A 17,769-nucleotide genomic window follows, 5' to 3' on the forward strand; every position below is an offset into this window, starting at 1 on the left:
TGGTATCTCGATATTTGAAATTTTCAGTTAGTATTTATTTCATCTATTGCACCACGTATCGTGTACTTATATATACTATGTGACCATAGCCTAGGTTACTAGTTCTGCATCACCAGTTTATTTTGGGAAAATGTCAGGATTGCTGATGAGTACACTATTTTATATATAAATCCATGAATATTATTGTTTCTAAATAATATCCTTAACCTATGTTTTTAGATAGAATCAAAATCTTCTTAAAATTGCTATCACTGTAACAAATTGTTTAGCCAGTTTGTTGTCTGATAATGTCCAATGATGTTATACAAGAGTTTGATCACATGATTACTGTGATGGTCAAGGACTAGGAGATCGAATCTATGGTAGCATATAAGAGTCAAAATGTGAAGCATGTTAATGTCGTATTTTGGTGGCTTTCGCAGTTAACAGGTGTTGACTTGAAAGCTGCATTGTACACGATTTATTACTTTTCACTGGAACACCGGTTGTTGTGGTTGTTGTTCAAACAGTCTTAGGTTGATATGTACTTTCATGCTAATGTTGAATGTTCGTTCTCAGCAACAATCCCAGAGCAACTCCAGTCATCATGGGTAGTTATTTGAAAATGCATTTCTTTAATTCTTTCTTATAAGTTTATGTTGCTCTATGGCACAGGTGGCATAATGAGTGCCATAGAATTAGCATCCATATATATGCTATATCCTTTCATAACTAGGACTGTACATAACATCTGTTTATTGTTTGTTTCCAACAGCCATCTGATTTATAGTGGAAAATAAATTCATTTTAATATAAACAACAACAACTAGACTTAAATTATATCTTGAGGGTCATTGTTTTTATTAACTTATTTGCTGATTGCAGACTTCATGACCTGAAATATCATAGCACTCATGATAGTAGTGAACAGAAAATCAAAACAAAATGAAAGAAATAATTCAAATTTTGAATCATTTTAAATCAAAAACAATTGACTGATTCTCATAAATTCTGTGACATAACTACAGAAGTTTTAAGACCCTTTTTGGTCGGCTTAGATGGTAAAAAATAAAAAATATACATTATACATCTACATCACTCAACTGTGTGTTATGATAGTAGTTGTAAAAACTTTGCAGGGTCTATATACTGGTCCAAATCTGCCCATATCCTATATGTACCAAAATCCATCAAAAAATCTCCTAAAACAAACATTTTACAACCTTGATGGTAATCGTATTGATATTTTACAGTCAGCTGATAGTTCTCATCAGAAGTCTGTTCAGCGGATGCATTAAGTTGAATGATAACTTTATCAGTACTCATCCATATCTGGTGACAGTAACAATCAGTCCTGTTCAAGTTTTACGAATAACAAGTCCATATAAATGTACATTTGCTTGTATATTATAGTATGTGTTTTAGATTTTTAACATAGCTTTAACAATTTTTAAGTCATATTGCAAAGATGTCTGTAGTGGCAGTTTATAGTGATGTCTAGCACTGGTGCATCATTCCCAAGACATGTAGCATCATCTCCCACCAAGTCACATTATCCTGACACCAGGCTGACCAGTCCTAACACTAACCTCTTGATGTTGAGCACCAGGTGAGGCTGCTGTTAGTACCATTTTTTGAAGTCTTTGGTATGACTCAGTCGGGGTTTGAACCCACATCCTTCCATGTCCGAGGCGGATGCTCAAATCACTAGGTCACCAGAGCGGTCACCTGTATAATATATAATAATGTATATACTGGTAAATCTTGTGATAATGACATGATTAGTTGCTTTATTTTTTCTGTGACACTAATAGGTCGTGCATAAAATATGTATTCATTTAGTGGAGGTGGGGGAATGTTGAAAAAATTCAAAAAGCATTAGCCTGTGTATGTGGCAGTGTGACTGCTAAGTATGTTCTGTATATTATAGTTGATGTTAATACTTTCCTACTTTCTATTTCAAAGTTTGTTTTACATGGTATTAATTTAAACCTCTGCTTATTTTTAATGACTGTACTAATAACTTCATCTTTTAAAATTCAATTGTCACAGCTATTCTTGGAAAGGGGGTGATGACTCAGCAGTGTAAATACACAAGGGTGGGATACAAAAATGTATGCTTTGCAATGAGTAATGGGAAAGGGGGTAAAAAATCACGAATTGTTTGCATATGTACTTTATGGACAACCCCTAACATCATTATCAGAATATTATTTTTGCCAGTGTAACTGTTCTTGGGTAAAGTTATCAGATCGATTAAATGTTTTAACAGCTGACCATAATGTCATTATAGTTCATTTGTGCATGAAATATCATTCTACATTATAACTCTTTTCTGTTCTTTTTGTTAACTTTGTTTGCAGATTAGTGTAGATTTCAGCTGATTTTGGTAATTATATGGACTTTTACAAATGGGCCTTGTTACCTAATAGTCAAAAAGATGTTAACATGACCATTCCTCTGATAAAGGTGTGTAGATGAGTCAGCGGCTAAGGACAACCTTCTATGAGCAACAATTATTAATTTTTCCTACAAACACTAAAGGCATCACATGCTGCATTTCTGGATTAAACACATTAATTCCATTATGTCTAAGATATTTCACTTTGAATTGTTTGCATGTAAATATAAGTTATTGCACACATATTGTATTATTATGTGCAGTATTAATTTTAATCTTTATTTGGGGGGATATTGGTAGTGATGATTTAGTATCATTTAATATTGAGCTTTAAATGCTTGGTATGTGGATGAGTTTGAATGTTTATAAACCGCTGTTGCTTTTAATTACTGCTGTTCTAGTATGTTGATAGCCTCTGTATCACAAGTAGAGCAAACATTTACCTAAAGTTCGGAGTGAAAGCAATTTTTCATTGTAGGTAATAAGTACAGAGAGAGAGTTAGTTCACAGGCACTTTACTGAGAAAAAAACTTAGTATGATGTATCCCAAAAGATTACAGTCTACCAAAGAATCTTACAATTGCCAGTCATGAAATTATATCGTGTTAATTCTACCAGAGACAAAGAACTCTTTCGTCCTGTGTCCAAAAAGCTTAGAAATAGACAGTATTGTAATAAGTCCCACATGAAATCAAAGCACAAAGTACTGTGATAAAACTTCATGTAGCAACACAGTTTTGATTCAAAAAGATGATTTGTCACTGACTGTGCACAGCTTCTAACTTACAGACAACTGTACCAAAGTCACACTATTACAAAGAGTAACTAAAATACCTTCCAATCAATAAACAAACAAAATGAGTACACTATTGGGCCAGCAGGAGGAGGGTATTTGTTAAGAAAGGTAGGGACTAAATTCTGAGTACTGACTTAATGTTAACTCAGATAAATAGTAATCACCTAAATTTTCTGATAGTTACAAATAGACTTGGTACCACTTTATGCAATTAAATGTGACCTCTGCTTTATGTTGGTCAAATAAATTATGTAAGATGGGTATGTTTTGATTCCTTTTTGTTTCCACCAATGGTATGCAATGTGTTCAGACATCTAATGCAAAATGTTTCTTTTTCTTTCATTTGTTCAGTGATTCAATAAAGGTTATTTCGGAAGGATTACATCATCAAAGGTAAAGGGAAATGCTGCGTTACCAGATTACATTCACTTTTTTGGGTACGTTAATCAGAATGACGAATGTTGATTTGGATGTTAAGATTTTTGTTTCTTGAACACACTGGATACTGCACTTTGACTGCAATCATTCAGGTTCAGTTGAATGGATAACACTCCAATTTCATGTATTTGAATGCAGTTAAAGCAAGTTTTGGTCTGAATTTATATTATGCAAGTTAGAGGCATCATTTGTCTCAATAGCAATGTAAGGAGCATTGTTGACAGAACTTTGATTTTAGTTTACTTTTATAACATCAATTTTTATAGTGTAAACTGCTGAAAAAAATTATTTCAGTTTATCAGTCTTCAATGTTGCTTCATTACAAGGTATATATTTATGGGATACATTTTGTCTTATTATTATATAATCGAAAAATTAAACTAATGTTTGAAAAATCATTTGTTCTGTGATACAATAAAGGCAGTGGGCAATTCCAGAGGATTACATCATTAAAGGTAAAGGGAAATGCTGCGTTACCAGATTACATTCAATTTTTTGGGTAAGTTAATCAGAATGACGAATGTTGATTTTGATGTTAAGATTTTTGTTTCTTGAACACACTGGAAACTGAACACTTTCACTGCAATCATTCACGTTCACTTATAATTTCATGTATGTGAATGCAGTTAAAGCAAGTTTTGGTCTGAATTTAGATTATGCAAGTTAGAGGCATCATTTGTCTCAATAGCAATGTAATGAGCATTGTTGACAGCACTTTAAATTTAGTTTACTTTTTTAACATCAATTTTTATAGTTTAACCTGCTGAGAAAAATTAGTTCAGTTTATCAGTGTTCAATGTTGCTTCATTACAAGGTATATATTTATGAGATACTTTTTGTCTCTGTATTATCTAATCAAAAAATTAAACTAACACATGAACAATCTACTCTAATTCACAGCATTTTAGAGAGAAAATTGGGGTGATTCTAATAAATGGATGATCTATTTTGAACATATACATTATTATTATTGCAGAGGCTTCATTGTTTATCAATATTGCTATAAATTAGTGTAACTTGACTTTTAATAATAACTGTATATATTGGACCCAATAAAATAATTATTATTTCCTGTACTAGAACTTATGGTGAAACTTTTTCACACCTAGGTCATATGTTCCAAGACTTAAAAAGTGAAATAAATTTGTGTTTAATTTGTACCCCCATGTTGCATTAAAATTGATAAACAAAATGCTTATTTGATAATAAAATGAAAGAAGTTAACATTGTATTGTTATCACTTATTCCTCTCTTTTTTCCATCATGAGCATTAATGAAAATGTATCCACAAAGTCCATATATGTAGCGTAGACATCTATACTGTAGCATGTTTCACTTGCATCAGATTACACAAGATACAATGTTTACTGACATGAACATAGAGAAACAAATCATGTTTGGTTGTACTCAGAGGTTTGAATGTGTTATCTGATTGAAAACTGGATCCAACAAAATCACAAACGAGAGTGAAAAAGTGAAATGATTGCTTGAAGGTATGTGCCATTCACACATGACGCAGTGTTGTGTGCAAAATAACCAAGATTGTATTGTATCCAGTTCAATTATATGACATTATCTTGCAAATAAAATCATTATTTGTCATTTTGCCAACAGGATATTGAAGACAAGGATTATTTTTTATCGCAAAGCAAGCTGACCTAGGAAACCGACTTTGGATACTTTTAAACCGATTATATTTAAAGGATATCAATAAAAAGGTTATTTTTTTTCAAAGCAAGCCGATTTTGGATTCTTTTAAGTGTGCTGATTATATATATATATATATATATATACATACACACACACACACACACACACACATTCAGCGCACATAGGGAAACTACTTTGCTTCCATTTGACCAGTATTTACAGGAATTTTGGAAATAAAATGAAACAATTTTTAAAGTGACATAATATAGTACTTCATGTATGGACATCGATGATCCAGGGTCACTTAGATGATTTGGAGAAAATAAAATCATTTGATGAATTTGTGAAGGCCAGAAGCAAAGATGATTTTGCAGACAATAAGATCATTAACATGGATGAAATTCCAGTGTGCTTTGATCTCATTCCTAGATGGACTGTCAATAAGATGGTGGTTGAAAGTGTGAGAATTAGCATGACTGGTGCAGATCTTAAATAAAATGACTTTAGTCCATGCAGTTTCTGCTTAAGGAGATGTGTTGTCTCCAACAATAAATTTTCACTGTATGACAAAGCTAAAAAGATATTCATGCACTGAAAGAATGGATCATATATGTGCAGGAGAAGGGCTGGGTTAATGAGATGATGCTGCAATGGATTTTTAAAAAAGTACACAGTTTTATATTTTTTAAAATAAAAATTTAAGTTGGAGTGCATTTTCTGACATGTAATTTTCAAATGATTTAAAGTGTGCTCACAACTTAAGACTGGAAAAGAAACTATGTGTCCCAGAAAATACAGTGCACAAAAATATACATTCAGAATTGAGTTATGTTGTCTCAACATAAATGGTATATATAACGTTTATTGAATAACAAACTTTTGATTGAGTTGCATAGCTAAATGTAAGTGAAATTGCCATAATGCTTCCATGCTCTTACATACAAATATCAATACTATTGTCACTGTATGAATTGTTTGCTAGTCATTTAAAGAGTGATATATTTATTTCATGATCTTTATATTATTATTTGGCAGCATAAAATTGATTTTTCAACACACTTTGATGCAGTTCCCTAAGCTCTATAACTGTTAAAAATTTCACCAAAATGTTTCCAAAAGTGAAGAAAAAAGTTGCTGCAATTATACTGCAGAAAAAATGTTTTTCCTTTTCTTGATGAAATCCACACTAAAATCTATTAACATACAAATTCCTAATAATAACATTTCATCTGAAATGTTAATTGTCATAACTTTTTCCATTTATTATGATATTTTTAAAAAGAAAACTGTTCTGGAATGATTTGAAATTTTTTTTAAAATTGATTCATTCCTTGATAGAAATTCAGAAAAAAGAAATTTATTTTCTGTTTGCTAAATAAAATCATTCTTACTTTGTTCACATTATTTTCACCCATCCGTTCCTCTTTTCTGGGAAATAGATATAAAATATATGTTATGGTTTTAACCGTGACAAGTAAATCCCAGTCCAGGGGTTACATTATTTGTCTCCCCACAAGGCTTGCTGAGTGGGGAGACATATAATGTAACCCCGCAACTGGGATTTCCTTGTCTTGGTCCAAACTTTAATGTAGATTATTTTTCTCACCCAATATTTTCCTTTAAAAAGAACTCTTCATTAGTGTAATATAGTTCATGTGCAAATGTTTACATGTGGCTCATTATTACAAATATGTTAATGAAGGTTGTGGTGTGACCATTGCATCCAAAGTACAATTTATGCAGATGTTATGTGAAATTGACAATAAATAATTAATATTTCTTACAAGAAACTTTCATTTTCATCAGTTTCAATTTTGACAAAATTATATTGTAAATAATGAAACGATACTGGCTATTCAGCTCTACTGTAGTTATACTTAGTACAAGCTGTAACGAAGAGTAACATCTTGCTTTAGATTATTCATGGGTAATTAGAGATCTGTGTCACTATCGTATATAACTCTCCTTTTCTCTGGAAGTGGTGAAACTGTTTGTGACATGTGTTGTCCTTAGTATTGATTGTAAAATTACCCCATGTATAAAAGACCCTCCAAAACTTTCAAGTTCATGGATTCTTTGAAATTTATTCTTGTCTTGGAAATATGGCAAGTGATACAGTAAATTTGCTTATGGATTAATGATTTCTTCTGGCTGGTAAGTGCATTATTTGTCATTAAATATTGTAGGTTTATCTTTCAGATCCAGTGCTGAATGTCATTCTCATGGTTGAGAGGAACAAAGTTATGCTCCACTGAAATCCATGTACCTGCTACAGATTGCAGATTTACACAGAGAATGTGACCTCTGCTTTGTCTGTCAGAGCACAAGCAGAATTCTAAAGTCTTCAACAGCACAGATTTCCAAGAATCACCAATTATTAGTACTAAACATGTTATTTGTATTGCTAATTCAATATACAGTAATACTGAAAGGGATGTACATTTCTGACCACACTTTCTGTTGTTCCCATGATTTCACTCTTCACAAAGCAGTACTGGTTTACTCATGTTATAATGTTGCTCTTTTGCAAGAGCAATTAATAGAGCTCCATTTTTCATTATTGTTTACCTTTCTTGTTTAGCAAAGGCATCTGCTCCAACTGTATTTGACATGATTGTGTTATTGAGTAATGGTTAAGATGTTGCTCATTTCAGCTTGGTAAAGAAAGTAAAGGAAATATAAAAACATATTACAGATTGCTTTCGATTGCTGATTAAACTTAAATGATGGCAGCCAGATTAACAACTATTCCATTAAAACATACATGGGACCCAGAAAGGCACTTTCAAAGTGGGATACTCACCCATTGATGCAGTTTAGAATTTGCTTATCATTTTAACATGATATCTGTGAAATCAATGTACATATATTTTGTTTTAAACTGCCTTCCCTGGGTACTATGTATGTTTAAATGGAACAGCCCTAAAAGCAAAGCTTACAAATTTGGAACATATAGTGAATAAGCTAAATTTGAAAGAATCTGGTGGGGGGGGGAGCTCCATTATTTAAATAATTAGATTATTATATGTGCATGCTTTATATCTTGTACTTGTGTCAGTAATTGGCTTAAAGCACTAAATATGTATATATGTTCATAAATATATGAAACATGAACAGGCATCAAACCATGGGCAATAATTGTTTGTCCAAAGAGTATTCACATAAAATATTTTGGTGGCTATCTGGGAAGAAAGTAGTTCCCTATGGGCACAAAACAGTGGTTAGTGGATGTATTCCTCCTGTCAAATAACAAAGTGAACAATATGTACATGCATGATAGAATGTTGCCTTTGCAACAGTAAACCACTTTTGGATACCATAAATTTCATTTATTGATTTTATAGAAAAATGACGTCCAAATGACCAACATTTCATGGTGAAAATTTAGTCTGATGAATTACCCAGAAAAATTGTTCTTTTGGTAACAAAAATCAGTTGTGTATAAAACATGTACACTGTTGTTTCATAATTTACTTACCTAGTTTAACATGTTTTGAAATGTTTATATTTTCTGTATTCAGTCCAAACAATTTCATTGAGATTTCTAATCGTGACTGCAGGCCATTTGCAATCGCATATTGTACAGTTCTTTAATGTAAGAGTGCAGTATACATGTTAAGTGTTTCGACTGAACTTTTTAAATAATGGTACAATGTACCTCTGCAAACAAAAAACGTTTGCAGATTAAAATCATTGAGGTACATTCATTGTAAGTGTAAATTTTCTTTTCAGGAAGTATACAGTATTTGGCTTTTAATTGCTTTATAGACTTTAAATCTCTGCACAGTGATGCAGTGAAAGTTACATTGAGTGTTTGCAAATGAATAATTGAGGAATTAGGCATGCAATATTTATACCAAATAAATGCAGAAGCTGTACTCCAATTTTACCATTAGAAATATTTAGAATTGGCTTTTTGTCATAGCCACCATTATATGGCTTCCCTGGACACTATGAAAGGCTTTTTCCCAGCCTACAAATGCATACCATATCTGTCCTTTAGGTCTACAACAGTGATCTATATGAATGGCAAGTTGTACTGTGTTCTTCATAATTTCCTACCATTTCATTCAGTATATGCTTTAATAATGTTTTCAAGTAGATAAGATGCTGTACATAAAAGATGTCCTAATTTTCAAAAACTTTTTACCAGTCTTCCACCTCCATTGACCCCCATTGTGTCCCAAATCTTATTCAATAATTTACACACCTGGACAGCCTCTGACGAGTGTATGAGTTATGTCGTGATTTGTAAACACCATTAATTTCATTGTAACCATAATTAAAATTTATATACTAACAAGTTGATTTTTGGTGCTTGAGCTTTTACATTTAAATAAAGACTTGTTTCACATGTTAAGAGGTCTTGTAATAAGTATTAAGGAAAGAAATGAAAAAATAGCAAATAGCAATGTCTGTCTTAGTTATATTTGAAATCTTTTTAATTGCATGATTTCAAATTCAGTTTGTATTCAGATGTTGTGGTCTTTAATGTTTCTGTGGGAAATAAAAAAATTAATAAAACATTTAACATCATACGATTATTCTTTATTATTTGCATGTTCATACGACCATACTTATAGGCCACATTTGTCATAATTCTAAGCATCCACAGTATGTTTCTTCAGATAGGCCAATAATTGAATCAAAAGAAATTATTTTCTTTGAATTATCTGTTTCCATTTTGATTGTATATCTACTATCTTCTCACAATTACCTTCTCACAATTATCAAATGTATTTTTATCATCAAAATTAAAATAAGTATTAGTCACTATAGTGCACAGGGCAAGAAATAAAATTACTAATGGGAAATGATAATTAAGGCAATATAATTTACTTTTGTTAAATTATTTTCCATTTCAGGAGATGTGTGTATGTATGTGTGTGTGTGTGTGTGTGTGTGTGTATATTACAAGACTACTATTTTCTCAGACTACTCTGGTGGTCTGGTTGCCCAGTGTCAAGATAATGTGACTGTGATGCCCCAGTGCTTGACACCACTATAAACAGGCCCCTGGTGGCTGAGTGCTTGAAGACATCACCGTACAAGCTCTGGGTTTATACACTCTCATTAATATTACCAACACGAAAAGCCCATAAAGCTACAGAAACCCTAATAACTCACAGAAACCCGGGTAACTCTGTAATTATATTCCATCAGTATTCAATTCCTACATTTGTATGATGGGAATTACGGTAAATAAAGGGTTCTGAATTATTGGAGTGAGATCCTCATCTGATTTCTTGACCTTCTCGCATATCATTCTACCATTATTGTTTCTATTCCCCACCCCACCCCAACTGGCACTTCATAGAAAGTCTTTTGACAAAATAATTTCTTGCATTATGTTGGATTGGTAGTCGGCATGCATGACTATAAACAAAATTCCCATGCCAAATTCAATGACAATAACTGCATTTGTTTTTTTGTCTCTAGTTCAGAAGTTACAAATGTAGAAATGGTTAAAAGAACAGCACACTCCTTTCCCAACCACAACCCCCAAGTTGAAACTTCAAAACCATAACTGTCTAATTCTCCCAAGTGCAGGTCCTGTATTGAGGAAAATACATTGTCTATTTCAGCAGCTTCATACAATGTATATATGCTGTCTTACTTTCATGGTGAGAACAGGAGAATGACTCAAACATGAAGGCAATCAACTTGCTAACTGACTTAAGATTGAAAAAATATTATTTGTTGACTAAGTGAATGGCATTAATATCAGTCAAATAGAACAAACAATTGTGGTTATTTATTAATAACTGAAAGAGGCTTGATGATTTATTCAACAAACTAAATGTTTCATAGAACTAATGCCATGTTTTTGTGTAACACTCAAGTTTGGCTTTATTATATATATATATATATATATATATATATATATATATATATATATATATATATATATATATATATATATCCTGAATTTTAAGTTCAACTCCATGTGTGTTTTGATGTAACACATCTAATGGAAAAAAGTTGCCATAAATGCATAAACGTCCACATGATTCTGGGACAACAGATTCTTTAATATTTCTTACAGCATCTGCGTAAAACATTAATATTTAACTGGGACACATGCGGCCAAAGTTCAGTCCCAATGGTGTTTACATTGACTTAAAGAAGAAGGCTTACATCTTTCCTTCAAAACACAATACACTAAATGGTGAGCTACCATTGTACTAATAATGACATTAGTGGTTAAGCAGAGAAGAGGTTTTGAAAGGATACATAAATCATCTTCCAATTATAAAAATCTCTTTTAATCTAAAAAGACTTTTAACATAAACAAGATGACAATTAGTTCCATTAAGATCTTGTTAAATAAGCACAAAAAATTACATTATACACAAAATAAGATAACAGTGTAACATGTAAAAGACACATACAATGCAAAGCAGAAAGGTAAGTATTATACACAATTACTACTACTTCTACTACTAATAATAAAATAATAATAATTGAAATCCAAGTATTAGTATAGTCTGGATAAATGTATCAATGGAAAATACCACATACTGAGACAAAAATGCTTAAGAAAAGAATACAGGTGAAAATAGCTCAAATTGATTAACTGCAGAAAAGGTGAGTTTTCTGGGCTTTCATGAATCGTGTTGCAGTTACATTATGATTAAGTTGAAGAGGCAGACTATTCTAGAAAGTTGGGCCCTGGTAATCAAAAGGATGCTTTCCAATGTATTTTAATCAAACATTGGGAATAATGATGATATGAATACAGGAGATGAGTGCAGTTGTCTGGAAAGTGTGTATACACGATGAACTCAACAATGTACTTAGGGTTTGACATATTAAAAATGTTGTAACAAAGAAGTCACTTTTTATTTAATCCTTGATATAACCAGAAGCCTGTCAAGGATGTTACACACAGAAAATAAGTACTCACTGATAGGAATTCATTGACAAAATAAGGAGCATTTTGCACCTTTTTCATATTTATTTTTTACTATGTACTGGGGTAAAGGCAGAGACTGGAATCGAAATAATCAAGTACAGAATTTATAATGTAAAGATGCATCTTGAGGAGACGAATCTAATGATACCTCGTTAATAAAAATCAGTTGAGGCATTGTGAGAAAATTGTGTTCTTGTGACAGGGTTAGGGTTACGGTTTTCCGAACAGATAGTGCCATTTTGGATACCGTATTCACTGAAATACTTGTCTCATGGAGTCCGATAGAAAGGTATTTCGTTCATGAAAATCGGTCTAGTGGTTTATGAGAAATTGAATTCTTGTGATTTCCCATATATTTATATAGCTTATTGTTATGGTTACGGTTTTCTGGTATAACGTACGAATGGACCCGGCAATTCTGATGCGCTTTTTGCTGCAGTACGTGTGTCATACAGATAGGTATTTCTTTGATGAAAATCGGTCAAGTGCTTTGGGAGAAAACTCGATTCTTGTGATTTCCCTTATGTTTATCATAGGTTAGGGTTAGTGTTGCAGTTTTATGGTAATACGTAAGAATGAACCCGGCGATTTTTATGGTCGTTTCACTGCAATACGTGTTGATGGAGCCCGATAGATAGGTACTTGGTTCATGAAAATCGGTCGAGAGATTTTGGAGCAAAATTTTTGTTGTTGTCATGTTGTGTTAGGAATTAGGGTTACCCATGAAGTAACTATTTTCTCAAGATCTTGGGAACTTTTCATGCGGTGTGCTTTGCTTGATCTGCCTTGGGTAAACCTATGTAAAGATGGTGGGTATGTCTTTCTGCGACCTGCAGCACCCATTATAATGCGAAATGAGAGTTTGGTATTATAGTGAGCAGACGGATCATCGGAGTTTTATGATACCTGTATCCAAATACGGATCTTAAGGAGATAAATCTACTGATACTTTGTTGAGATAGAGAGCTTGATGTCTTTTGCTAGGTTATAGCCTTTCTAATAAAATTCTGACTGCGTCGTTTTTAGATGAAGTTCGTCTTTTTCGGTGAATATCTTGGTAACCCCTTTAAATTGCTTGCTGGCATTGGCCCTACCAAATGAGCCCGGTAAAGACGCATGCTGAGACACCTAGCCTATGAAGGTTATTTGAGGGCTTATGGAGTTACTTAGATTCGAGTGATAAACAGACCCGTCTTCCAAACTAGCACCGTAAGACAGTCTGCTTGCGGTAAATTGGCCAAGTTGCCACATCACTATTTTCTGATTATCTTGATACCGCCTTGGAATTTTGACATGCGGTTTGCTTTACTAGATCGGCCTTGGTGAGACAAACATAAGAATGGTTCGTCCGCCAGTCTGCGACCTACAATGCCCCCATAGTAAAAAATGAGTGTTTGATACTAAGGTAGCGGACGGATCGTCGGAATTATATGATACTTATGTCCAAAGATGCGTCTTCATGACAGTAACCCAACAATACCTCGTTGGTGAGAACCGGTCAATGCATTCGTTAGAAAATCAGATTCTTGTGACTTAGGGTTAGGGTTTAGGGTTATGGTTATGGTTATAACACAAGAACAGACAAAATACGATTTGAATGCGCTTTTTACAGCAATACATGTCTCATGGAGCCAGAAAGATCAGTACTTGGTTCATAAAATAATTGTTTTTAGTAGTTTGGGAGAAATTCAGATTATTGTGATTTCCCACAGATGTAGCATAGGTTAGGGTTAGGGTTACAGTTTTCAGTTAATAGCCTACGAACGGATGGGACGATCTGGATGCAGTTTTTACTACGATACATGTCTCATGGAGCGTGATGGATAGGTAGTTACTTCATAAAAATCCGTCCTGAGGTTGGATAGGAAAATGAATTTTGTCATTTAGAGTTAGGGTTATATGTGAAGTAACATCAATATTTCGGTAACTCATGGGATTTTGTCATGTGGTTTGCTTTGCTAGATCAGCATTGGCGAGGCCTAATTAAAAATGGTTCGTCTGTATGTCTGTACAGCGCCCCCTATAATGTGAAATGAGTGTTTGGTGCTGTATCGGGCAGACGGATCATTGGAGTTCTACGATACATATGCCCCTTTTGTCATAAGAGGTTTCCTATGCTGGATAAAGGTAAGTCTGCAATCATAGCTAATCATATGGAACTAAGTTTTATCCCTGGTATCGATGACACGTGAAGTACTAGTTCACACCAGTTACACGTATGCAATGTTTTTGTTTTATAAAATTTCAATTAATCTGCAGTTGATAATTCCTACTGAAAAATATGTAACATACAGTTACTGACCATTAAATGTTGTCTTCTGCTAACATCTTCAACACTCCCAGGACTCAGGAATGCGATGTTGTCAAGAAAATTACTGTATCAGTTACTTATATATATATATATATATATATATATATATATATATATATATATATATATATATATATATATATATATATATATATATATATATATATATATATAGTGATTGGACATATGTGTATATATTTATGCGGGTTTGTAAGGAAATTAAATTTTAAAATACATTATTGATCGGATGTTTGTTGTATCGATATTAGCTATGAACAAATATAATTATTTTATTGAATAAATGCAAATAATTACTTATTGGAGAATTTGTAAATGATTAGTGTACAGGGGCTGAGACCTTGAGATTACCCGTCTGTTGAATTAAAAACTGATTTTTTTGGCCATGAGGCTAGAAAAGTGACCGGGTTTATATGACGGGGTGGGGGGGGACGCAGTCGCCAATGAAGAATACGAGTACAGGTTGGATGATAGTCATTTTCTGAACGTACGTGCTTGCAGTGTTTGTCTACGCACCTTATCACTTGGAAGGCGTGAACTGTTATTTACCTAGGAGCAACGCAATTAGTGAAGAATTGGTGTCAACTATGTTTTTCTGGGTCATACGGATGAAGAAAACACCAAAACCAATGTGCACATACACTAGAACTAACAGGACACAGCATACAGTACACAGATGCTCAAAATGTAGATAACTATGGCACGCCAAATCGTTCAAAATGGATGAGCTGAAGCAATCGTGGGGTGAGCTTGGAGCGATCGTAGGGTGAACTGGAGCAATCGTAGGATGAGCTTGGAGCGATCGTAGGGTGAACTGGAGCAATCGTAGGGTGAGGTAGGAGCGATCGTAGGGTGAACTGGAGCAATCGTAGGTTAAGCTGGAGGGATCGTAGGATGAACTGGAGCAATCGTAGGATGAGCTTGGAGCGATCATAGGGTGAGGTTGGAGCGATCATAGGGTGAGCTTGGAGCGATCATAGGGTGAGCTGGAGCGATCATAGGATGGGATTGGAGCGATCATAGGGTGAGCTTGGAGCGATCATAGGGTGAGCTTGGAGCGATCGTAGGGTGAACTGGAGCGATCGTAGGGTGAACTGGAGCAATTGTAGGGTGAGGGTTACTAGAAACACCGAAATACACTGAAACACCGAAATACACACCGAAATACACATGTATTTACATGTTCTCTCTGTATATATCGGTTTCCACACACAAACTATTATTTGTTTTTGTTTGAATAATAATATAACGCAAAATAAAATATGATTTATGTGATTTTGATACGAATTATTTACTTTGTTCCTATTTATAGCACAATTCATGTAATAATGTCACTTGGTCGTACTTGGATCGACAGACCTGTCCGTTCCGGCAATTCGTTCCGGAACGATCAATCGTTATCATACCACCTCCGTTCCGGAACGATCAACCTGTCCAATACAGTACGACCAATTGACGCGTGCTATAACTAGGAACAAGTAAATAATTCGTATCAAAATCACATAAAACATTTTTGTCATATTTGTCAGTCATTGTCTGTGCAGACATGAAAAGTTCAGTTATTACCTAAGTGGAAGCTGGCGGTTATGTCACCTGTGTACGACTCTGCTTTGCAGTGACTTTTTGCAGCACATTATGACTTTTTACCAAGAAACTTCCATTAGGATGTTTGTTATTTACATTTTTTAAGGATTTCATATATCGAGTTAGAGTCTTTTTCATTTGAAATACAAATATAAATCTTATACAACTTTTGGGTTTCTTATCTCATTGGGTACCAGATGGTGCTGCGGTAGCACACACACTTTACACCCCTGGAGTTGTTAGTTTGATTAAGGTTTTGACACGTTACTGATTTGTAGTAACGAACCTTTGTGGAAACCGATATATACAAAGAGAACATGTAAATACATCTGTATTTCGGTGCTTATTTCGGTTTTTCAGTGTATTTCGGTGTTTCTAGTAACCCTCACCCTACAATTGCTCCAGTTCACCCTACGATCGCTCCAAGTTCACCCTACGATCGCTCCAAGCTCACCCTACGATCGCTCCAAGCTCACCCTATGATCGCTCCAACCTCATCCTATGATAGCTCCAAGCTCACCCTATGATCGCTCCAAGCTCATCCTACGATTGCTCCCGTTCAACCTACGATCGCTCCAAAGTAGTGAAGTGGGATACCCTAGCGACAATGGGAATTAGCATTACAGACCACCACCCAGGGACAATCTGGCGACAATGGAAAATTAACATGGAGAAAAATCGTGAGACAATCTGGCGACAAGGGAAATTAACATGGAGAAAAATCGTGGGACTGTTTAGCGACAAGGGAAATTAACATGGAGAAAAATCGTGGGACTGTTTATTGACAAGGGAAATTGAACATGGGATTTTTAAAAAAAAAAAAAAATAAAAAATAAAAAATAAAAAAAGGGTAGGCAATCGAAAGTCATTCTCTTTTCGAGAAATGTGGGTGGCCCTGAAAAGGGCCTTTGGGTTTCTTCTGCTTCTTCTTCTATTTCCTCCATTTCCTCATCCAGCCCCTAATCTTTCCCCAAATTCCTTTGTTCTTCCTCTTTTCTTTTTCTGGAAACCAGTCTCGGTGACCCATAGCCCTGAACTTCTCTTGTATCTTGATCCACTTTAGATTGACTTTGTCAAAGGCCTCTTTCTTCTTTATTGTTTCCTTATCCTGTCTTTCTTGACTCCATTTTTCTTTTATCTTTTTCACCTCTTCAGTCATCATTTGTTTTATTATTTCTTCTCCTTTTTTCAACCTGTCCAGCCCCCTCTTCACATATGACAACTCCGTCCAATACACTATATGTTCTAGGAAGCACCGGACTTGGATGACATAATCCAGTGCTTCCTTCAAACTCCCCACTCTGACATAAGGTGGGTCAATAAATCCTCTTGATTTGTTGACTTCATCTTCTATCATTCCTTCTATTATATGTCTGGCGGCCTTTAGACGTTCGACTTGACTGGTTACCAAGTGTTCTTTATCTTCATACTTCCATTCCTTTTGTATCCTTTCTATAACATATTCTGCATCTATCATCCAGAAATAGATATGCCTCAATTGATTAAATAAATCAGTCACTTGCCTCATCTTGTCTAGATTATTCTGTAGAATGGTGCGAACGACAAACTTTGTAGGTTCTTATAGTTAAAGCGCGGACGTGAAGGAAAACATCCCCCTACTTTCTCATTTCATATAATAAAACCCAAACTATACTCTCCACATACGCTAAGAAACA

The 17,769-nt window shown here is 34.2% G+C and overlaps 1 long non-coding RNA gene across 1 annotated transcript; it reads left to right on the forward strand.

Moving 5' to 3' along the window:
- Positions 1-3,425: 3,425 nt before the first annotated feature.
- On the forward strand, positions 3,426-9,800 carry LOC149785916 (uncharacterized). Its single transcript, XR_016425173.1, has 2 exons — positions 3,426-3,569; positions 7,464-9,800. It is a non-coding gene; the product is annotated as an uncharacterized LOC149785916 (long non-coding RNA).
- The last annotated feature ends 7,969 nt before the right edge of the window (positions 9,801-17,769 follow it).

This window comes from Sinohyriopsis cumingii, chromosome 12, assembly GCF_028554795.1.
Source record: "Sinohyriopsis cumingii isolate HCF-2022 chromosome 12, ASM2855479v2, whole genome shotgun sequence".
Lineage (NCBI taxonomy): Eukaryota > Metazoa > Mollusca > Bivalvia > Unionida > Unionidae > Sinohyriopsis > Sinohyriopsis cumingii.